Source organism: Hakea prostrata, chromosome 10 (assembly GCF_041222555.1).
Source record: "Hakea prostrata isolate BN-2017 chromosome 10, UWA_Hpros_2, whole genome shotgun sequence".
NCBI classification, from domain to species: Eukaryota; Viridiplantae; Streptophyta; class Magnoliopsida; order Proteales; family Proteaceae; genus Hakea; species Hakea prostrata.
Genome location: NC_142609.1, coordinates 18196856 through 18205391, shown reverse-complemented (window position 1 = coordinate 18205391; position 8536 = coordinate 18196856). Strand labels below are relative to the sequence as shown.

At 44.9% G+C, this 8536-nt stretch overlaps 1 non-coding gene across 1 annotated transcript; it reads right to left on the bottom strand.

The window, feature by feature from the left end:
• Positions 1-365: 365 nt before the first annotated feature.
• Positions 366-438, bottom strand: TRNAF-GAA (transfer RNA phenylalanine (anticodon GAA)). The gene has a single exon. It is a non-coding gene; the product is annotated as a tRNA-Phe (tRNA).
• Between the last annotated feature and the right edge of the window lie 8098 nt (positions 439-8536).

The window sequence follows — 8536 nt, the reverse complement described above, 5'->3', positions numbered from 1 at the left end:
CAAAAGTAGTTTTTTTCTTACCCATCTCTGGATTGTGATTTTAGGTATGACTTAAACTCAAAAAAAAAAGCAGCTTTCTCTACAACCTAGTTTTTGTAACAGATTGTCTACTTCAAGTATGACCATGGGTTCTGGAAGAAAGAAGATTGCAGAAGCTTCAAATTGTGGTATGGAAGATCTCCCTCGAAAAATCGACTATCCGATAAATGGGAAATATCGTGTCACTGGGGGGTCTCATGCCGGGAAGAAATAGACGATGACGAAGAAGGAGAAGTAGGCGGCAGAGAGAAGTCGGGCGACATGCTGTCTCGTCCATGTCGGACCATGAGTGAGGGTCTTCTAAATCAGCAAAAGAGCAAACAAAATGCGGTGAGCGTGGATCGAACACGCGACCTTCAGATCTTCAGTCTGACGCTCTCCCAACTGAGCTATCCCCGCAGAACTACACTAGTCAAGAATTGAAACCAGTTTTACACCATGGCAGCTACTATTCTACCATTAGAACGCTCACGCTTTGTGATTTTAGAATTGGATTTTCTATTTGGTGTACTCGCAATCATTATATTCCCTAGTACCAAAACAAAATCATATTCCCTTAGATTAATCTCATTTTTTTCATCCCACAAAGGGGGGAAAGAAGTAAAGGAAGGTAGTATATATTGAAGACTCGTCTACTAACAGGAAAGTGTATTCTGTTTGACTTTGAATTTGTCTCTCATAAACCAAAAAAATAAAATATATAAAACAAATGGAACCGAGTCTACACCCACCTACCCATCCCAAAACCAGCTCGATTTGATCAGGGATGCCTCATGAATGCCTGGAAAAAGGGGGAAAAAAGGGTTAAAAAAAGGAAAAAAAAAGTATCAGGCGAGCTTGATCATTTCGATCTTGTTTATAGAAACCACTAACTGTTCGCAGAATTGCATCCATATGGATGATCAGCAGAAATATTGAATGTTAATTGTTGTTAGGTAAGAGAAGAAAGACGTGCTGATGTTTATTGTGGAGTTGAAAATGGTAGCAAATAGAAAAAGAAACCAAGTTCTTGGAACAATTGTGATTTGATTTTTCCAAAAATTGCTGCAATAAATAAAGTATTTGAATTGAGATAAGGTCCAGCATGCAAGCTTCACTAAACAATGGAACCTCTTCACAGAGGAGAACTACTATATAAGGTTGTGATGCACCTTCCAATTTCACCTCAAAAGGTTGTAGATCAAAGCAATCTTCTTATATTTCAGGTGGGGGTTGGAGGTTGGATTGCCAAAGATGAAGGGGCAACGGGCTTCTCTAGTATATGCTCTAGCATTTTGCTTGATGGCAGCCAATGTGACCGCTGTTAATCAATATTTCGCCCGCTCAAAAGTTAATATTGGAGACTGCAAGAAGTACCCAGCTGAAAAGGATCACAGTGATCGACCACTGGAGGGGGATTCACCGCGTCCATGGGAGCACAAATCACCTCCATGTGACACATCACCAACTCCAAAACCTCCTCAGTACTATAAGTCACCACCCCCACCATCACCTTCCTCGCCTCCTCCTTACGTCTACAAATCACCACCTCCACCGTCTCCTTACCCACCTCCTCCTTATGTCTACAAGTCACCACCTCCACCATCTCCTTCCCCTCCTCCCTACATCTACAAGTCGCCGTCCCCACCATCTCCTTCCCCTCCTCCTTACATCTACAAGTCACCACCCCCACCTCCTCCTTACATCTACATGTCACCACCTCCACCATCTCCTTCCCCACCTCCTCCTTATGTCTACAAGTCACCACCTCCACCAGCACCTTCCCCACCTCCTCCTTACATCTACAAGTCCCCACCTCCTCCTTCCATATACAACTCACCACTTCCACCATCTCCTTCTTCACCTCCTCCTTTTGCAAACAAGTCGCCTCCTCCACCATCTCCTTACATCTACAAGTCACCATCTCTCTCCCCACCGCCTCCCCCTGCCAACAAGTCTCCATCTCCACCATCACCTTCCCCACCTCCTCCTTATCTCTACAAGTCCCCACCACCACCATCCGCTTCCCCTCCTCCTCCATCACCTACTCCACCTCCTCCTTCATGGTACAAATTTTTGGGCTTCATGGTATCACAGAGGGGAATTGAGGCTAATCCTGCCAAAATACAAGCTCTGATTGATATGGAGGCTCCCAAAACCGTTCGGGATGTACAATGTTTGACAGGGAGAGTTGCTGTTTTAAATTGATTTATCTCCAAGTCTGGAGAAAAATGTTTGCCTTTCTTCAAGGCACTTAAAGACCTGAAGGGCAGTAAGGAAGCAAAGTGGACTGAAGAGTGCCAGAAAGCTTTCGAGGAATTAAAAGAAGCACTTGGACAACCACCGATCCTGTCCAGACCAGAGAAGGGGGAAATATTACAGCTATATCTAGCGACGTCCCTTTCGGCGGTCAGTGCAGTACTTGTTCGGGAAAAGGATAAAAAACAGTGGCTGATTTACTATGTAAGCCACGTGTTGCTAGATGCGGAGACGAGATATTCGCAGATTGAGAAGCAGGCTCTGGCTCTCATGATGGCCGCTAGGAAGCTAAGGCCATATTTTCAGGCTCATCCAATTGAGGTATTTACAACTTTTCCTCTTAGTAAAGTTCTTAACAAACCTGATTTGTCTGGAAGGATGGTGTCCTGGTCGGTTGAGCTCAGCGAGTTCCAAGTGAGCTTTAAGCCCAGAACTGCAATCAAGGCTCAGGCATTAGCCGACTTTGTAGTAGAAACTACTGCACCAGTGGACCCTGGTCGAGAGGATCCCATTATACCAACCACTTGGGAGGTATATGTGGATAGTTCGAGTAATAAAGATGGAGCAGAAGCTGGAATTCTATTGAAAAGTCCAGCAGGATTTAGTATTCGATATGCTTTGAGATTCGCATTTGATGCAAGTAATAACGAAGCAGAATATGAGGCTTCGATAGCGGGGACTTCGGGTTGTCAAAAGCATTATCTATTGCAGATGTTACTATTTATAGTGACTCTCAGCTTATAGTCAACCAAGTCCAGGGGGAATATGGCATTAAAGAACCGCGCTTGCAGAAATATCGAGAGATAGTGGAGGCATTTCAAAACCAATTTCGGAATTTGAAGATATCTAAGATTTCGAGGAATGAAAATTTAGTGGCAGATGAGCTATCTCGACTAGCCAATGCCAAGGAAAAGAATCTAGACCCTTCGGTCTACATTGAAGAGATAACTTTTCCAAGTTATCATGAGAAATAAATTTCTTATATTGAAGCAGAACGTTGCTGGATGGATCCAATAATCGAGTATCTAAGGGATGACAAATTACCTGAGGATCCAGTAGAGGCAAGGTTGATCAATATTCGATCAGCTAGATTTGTCATTCAGCCCTTATGAGATGTATAGGCCCCGAAGGAGCAAAATCAGCTTTGGCTGAGGTTCATGAAGGAATTTGTGGAGCTCACATGGGTGGCCGAGCCCTGGCCCACAAAATTCTAAGACTTGGGTTATATTGGCCTAAGGTCCAAGAGGCTGCTATGGAGTACGTTCGTCGATGTGGTAACTGTCAAATTCATGCTACAGTATTGAAGCGCCCGGCGGAAACTATGACTTCAATTCTAAATCACATTCCCTTTGCAATGTGGGGAATTGATATCATGGGCAAATTCACCAAGGCATCAAAGCGGACGGGAATATCCGATAGTAGCAATTGATTACTTCACAAAATGGGTAGAAGCCATTACACCGGGCGGCAATTATTGAGAAAAAAGTGGAGAAATTTGTGCTTGAATCAATCATATATCGCTTTGGGATTCCAAAGATTATCACACCGATCATGGTACTCGGTTCGACTGTCCACCATTTGAGCAATTCTGTGGAACATATATGATCGAGCATCGTATGTCCTCGGTGGCATACCCCCAAAGCAATGGACAGGTAGAGGTTACTAACCGAACGCTACTGGAAGGAATAAAGAGAAGACTCGAAGTCGACAAAGCTTCTTGGGTCGAAGAAGTTCATAATGTACTTGTGGGCTTATAGAACTACGGTTCGAACACCCACAGGAGAAACTCCATTCAGGTTGGCATATGGATCTGAAGCATTGGCACCAGTGGAGATAATGGCGGGGACGTTACGGGATCGTGAATTTGAGGAAAAAGCAAATGAACAAGGACTGCTTGATAGTCTTGATTTGTTGGACGAAGTTCAGGCAAAGGCAATAGCACGAACTCAACATTATCAAAGAAGGATAGCGTCTCATTATAATACTCGAGTGAAGAATCGTCGGTACTTAGCCGGAGATTTGGTGTTGAGAAACACCCTAGCTTCCGACCCGCGTCACCAAAGAAAATTGGACCCTTCCTGGGAAGGACCTTATATGGTTGTGAAACCGGTCGGTTCAGGAGCTTACAGCTGAAGAACATCAATACCCGAGAAAGAGTTGGATCGTTCGTGGAATGCTAGGCATCTCAAAAAGTTTTATCCTTGAGGATGATTTCAATTTTGTTCGCGATGTAATCATTTTCAACTCAATCAATGCAATTTTTGGCTTTCAACAAACTACCTTTTGATTGGGGGGCATCATACACCACATTCAAGAACAAGATCCAACTATAAGGCATCGGATGAAAATTCGTGTGGGTCCTTCAACACTTATGGAAATTTTTCGAACTTTCTTAAGTCGAGGCATCGGATGAAAATCCGAGTGAGTTCCTTTTGCAAGGCGTCGGTTTGAAACCCGAGTAAGTTCCTTCGAGACTTATTGAATTTTTGAATTATCCTTAAGTAAAGGCATCGGTTTAAAACCCGAGTGAGTTCCTTCTCAGACTTATTGTATTTCTCCGGAAATCCTTAAGTAAAGGCATTGTTTTAAACAACTAAGACCTAATGCAACGGCGATTCAAGTGGCTAGCAAAGTTCAAGATAAAGTAATTTCTTATTTCTTCAAAAGATCCAAAGAGGCCAGTATCAAAACAATTACAAGAGCTGGATACAATCTTCGATCAAAAAAGAAAGTCATCATAGGTGACTGTTAAGAAGTTATACAAGATCGACGCGACTTTTCTAGAACAAGCATATGAGTCAACCATTGGTGGGGATTCAAGGAAAAGAAGAGAAGAAATGAGGATTACAAAAATATTTCGGTATGCATAAAATCCTCCGCAATTTCGTACTCTTTGTCCAGCTTGTCCAGGAGAAGTATGGTCCTCGACCAAACTCGCATTCAGTACAAGCTCGTCATAATTGACTTCTTCCAGGGGAGAATATACAAGAGAATCTTCCAGATATTGCATAATATCTGGATCGGAAGGTGGAGGATCAATCTTATCCTTGGTCCAGTCGGGAGGAGGAATACCCTGGTCGGTAAATACTTCAGGATGGCAAACAAGACCCGTAGGGAGTCGTATCAAAATGAGGATCCTTCCTTGATATTGATTCCCATACTTCGTTCTCACCATCCCGGTACCCCTGCAAGTTATAAGCATTCAGCATATCAACAAAAGGCTTACTGTGTAAATACTTGAAGACGCAGGCTCTGCGAACATCAGTTGGGTTGATTCGGGCAAAGGAACGACAGCTTGCCTTTCAGGTAACGTTTCAGATCCTTTGGCTCCCGACTTTCCAACTGTTCTCTCCGATCACGCGATCTTCTCCCCGGCATCATCCAAGTCCGACCGAAGACGACCAATCATCGAATTTTTTTTCTCCCGCCACCTCCCAAGCTAGATTCCGAAGCCGAGCAATCTCAACATCTTTAGCTTCGAGAGATTTCCCGAAGCCTAGAAACTTCATTGCTCAATCTACCGAGCCTAGAAACTGCTTCCACTTGGTGGTGGAAGTTACAAAGAAGACTCCCGCAAACAACTTCCGAGTTAGCAAGGAGCAGAAAAGTAATTTTTCAGAATCGGGAGGATAATGAGGAAAGACTTACATCACCAATGACTTCGTAAAGACTTCATCCGGAAGTTTGGAAAGAACTGCGCTCTCGTAAGTCATTCGAGCAGCAGTACACCATTCCAACGCTCTGTCAAACTCGTTTGACACTAATTCAGGCGAAGGATGAGAAGGATGAGCTACACCAAGGGAAGGATGAGCTGCATCACTTGTCACCCGATAGCGCTTCCTAGTGGCAAAATCCTCCAACTCGGAAGGAGAGGAGGAGGATGCCAAACAAGCACTAGAGTTAGAAATAGGAGCAGCACCTGCTGGGACCGCACCTTCATCAGACGCCAACATAGTTGCCTCGGATGCCCGAAGAGTCTCCTTCGGGGTTGCACCAACAGGCTCACCAGCAGGAGCGCCGGCAGCACCATCGGCAACGGAGTGATCAAGATCTTCTTGGGAAAGACGAGCGATCACTTTGGGCAAAGGAAGCGCAGGGACGGCATCAACAGAAACTGCGGGAATCTAACTTGAAGATTCACCGGCAGCAGTCGCCTTACGTTTGGAGGATTCACTAGCTGAAACCACCACACTGGCCCCAACCACCACCGACGGAACGATTTTCTTGCAAGATTTTGCTCTGATAAAGTTCGGGTTGATCTTGGGAGCCACTATGCCAAAAAAAAAAAAAAAAAGCCGTATCAGTACAGAAACACACGACAACAAGGGCGAAACCCTAGTTTTCTATAACTTCAGACAAAACAACAAACTAAACCCCAAGTATGACTACTGTGCAGTTTACTCAGGGGGGAAGTGGGGAAAGAGATGAGTAATCAAAAAACTCACTTGTTCAGAAGTTGATAGAGCTGTTGTTGGAGTACGAGGAATACGGAAGCAGGCCGAAGGACGAAAGGTCGCTTTAACACTTTAGCAAATCTAACTTGCAGAAGTCAGGATAGATGGAGAGTACCCACGAAGGCTTTAAATAGCCTCAGGTATTAAGACGACGGTTGAAGGCTAAGGACAACCGACGACCTAGATCGAAATGACGCTTCAAAATCCGCAGAAAGCAAGATCAACGGTCCGAGGGATGCCACATGGAAACATGTGGAAGCGAGCACCTGATGCAGAGATACCTCCAATCGTCGCACCGCCATTAAAATAATGGATGTATTTCCGATTCATTGGAAACAGTGAATGGTATACAAAGGCAGGAAAACGTTTGAACTTCGCAGAAGGGAAACGTGTGGACTGTGCAATAAATGAAGTAGTGAGGAAGATTAATGCATCTTCTCGAAACGCATCTTCACAATATTTCTACAAGATTATTATTCGGCGAGGAATGAAAAGTTAAGTGATAAGTTTTATCATTAATAGATAAGTTTTATCATTAATACTTTGATATTCAAGGCAAGATTTCGGCAGGAGACGGGGAAATATAAAGGCCAACATGAGAAAGAAATGTCTATTCATTAAATAGAAGGTAAATCTGTACAAAAAGATAACTCCCTAAGCCTTTTCTCCATTGTTGCCCGAGGGACCCTGGTCGGGAGGACTTTCTCAGGAACATGAGAAGAGCCTTCCTCAAGAATGGCATCGGCTGAGTCCTCTACAGCAGCAACTTGAGACTCGGCTTGTGATTTCACCTCTGGAAGTGCCGGCTCGTCAGTCAGGTATGCCTCATATTGAGGGTCAGCTGGAAAAGGATCATCTTCTTCCTGAGCCCAGTCCGGGAGATCCATACCAACTTTCCCGAAGACCTCTTTGTGGCACACCTCACGAAAAGGAGCAGTGTCGAAGGCAGGGATCGATCCAAGGATTCGCTCCCAAACGTCGTTCTGCCCCATGCGATAAGCTTGAAGGTTGTAGAGACCTAGCAGCTCGGAGAAAGGTATGCTGTTCAGGTATTTCCGAATGCACTCCTTTCGAAGCTCTGGCTTTATATGCTCGGGATTGATAGGGATCGCTAACTTCAGATGCTCTTCGAGCTCCCTACATTTGATTTCAAGGCTGTCACCAAACAACGTGGCAGCTGCTTTTTGCTTCCTGGCCTCGCGCTCGGCAGCAGCGGCACGAATCTTCGACGCTTCGAGGGCCTCCTTGAGGGAGATCACTTCTTCCTCATGCTTTTTCTCGCAGCTCCACGGCAGCTGCAGTCAGCTGGTCTATTTCAGAATTGGCTTTCGCCAAATTCTCTTCACAGGTTTGCAGCAAGGAGCTAGTAAGACCAACCCGGCTCAATGCTTCCATGTGCTGATAAAAGCTCAACACAGCATTCCTGGGAAGGCGGAAAATATCAGAAGAAGTCATAAGGAATTATGAGAAAATAACTAAGCAAGAAGACCGGTACCTTGTAGATTGACTAACAAGGGAGGTGTCATCCAGGGCTTCAAACTCCTGGCGATCGAAGGAGCAAGACCGAGGGAGCTCCATTCGCAGCTTTCTCGGGATCCCGAGTAACCCCGTCGGTCATCTTCGGGGTCCACCGGGGGTGAAGACCTCCTCACCATCCGTTGAAGCTTTGGATTTTTTGTTGGAGGGAGCATCAATTGTGTCATGCCTCCTCTTGGTCCGGGCGGAGGAAGAGACATTAGACCTCTCCACCATCGGTTTCTTCCCTTTACCTGAAGCATCAGCTACAGCCCGATATTCCCGATACC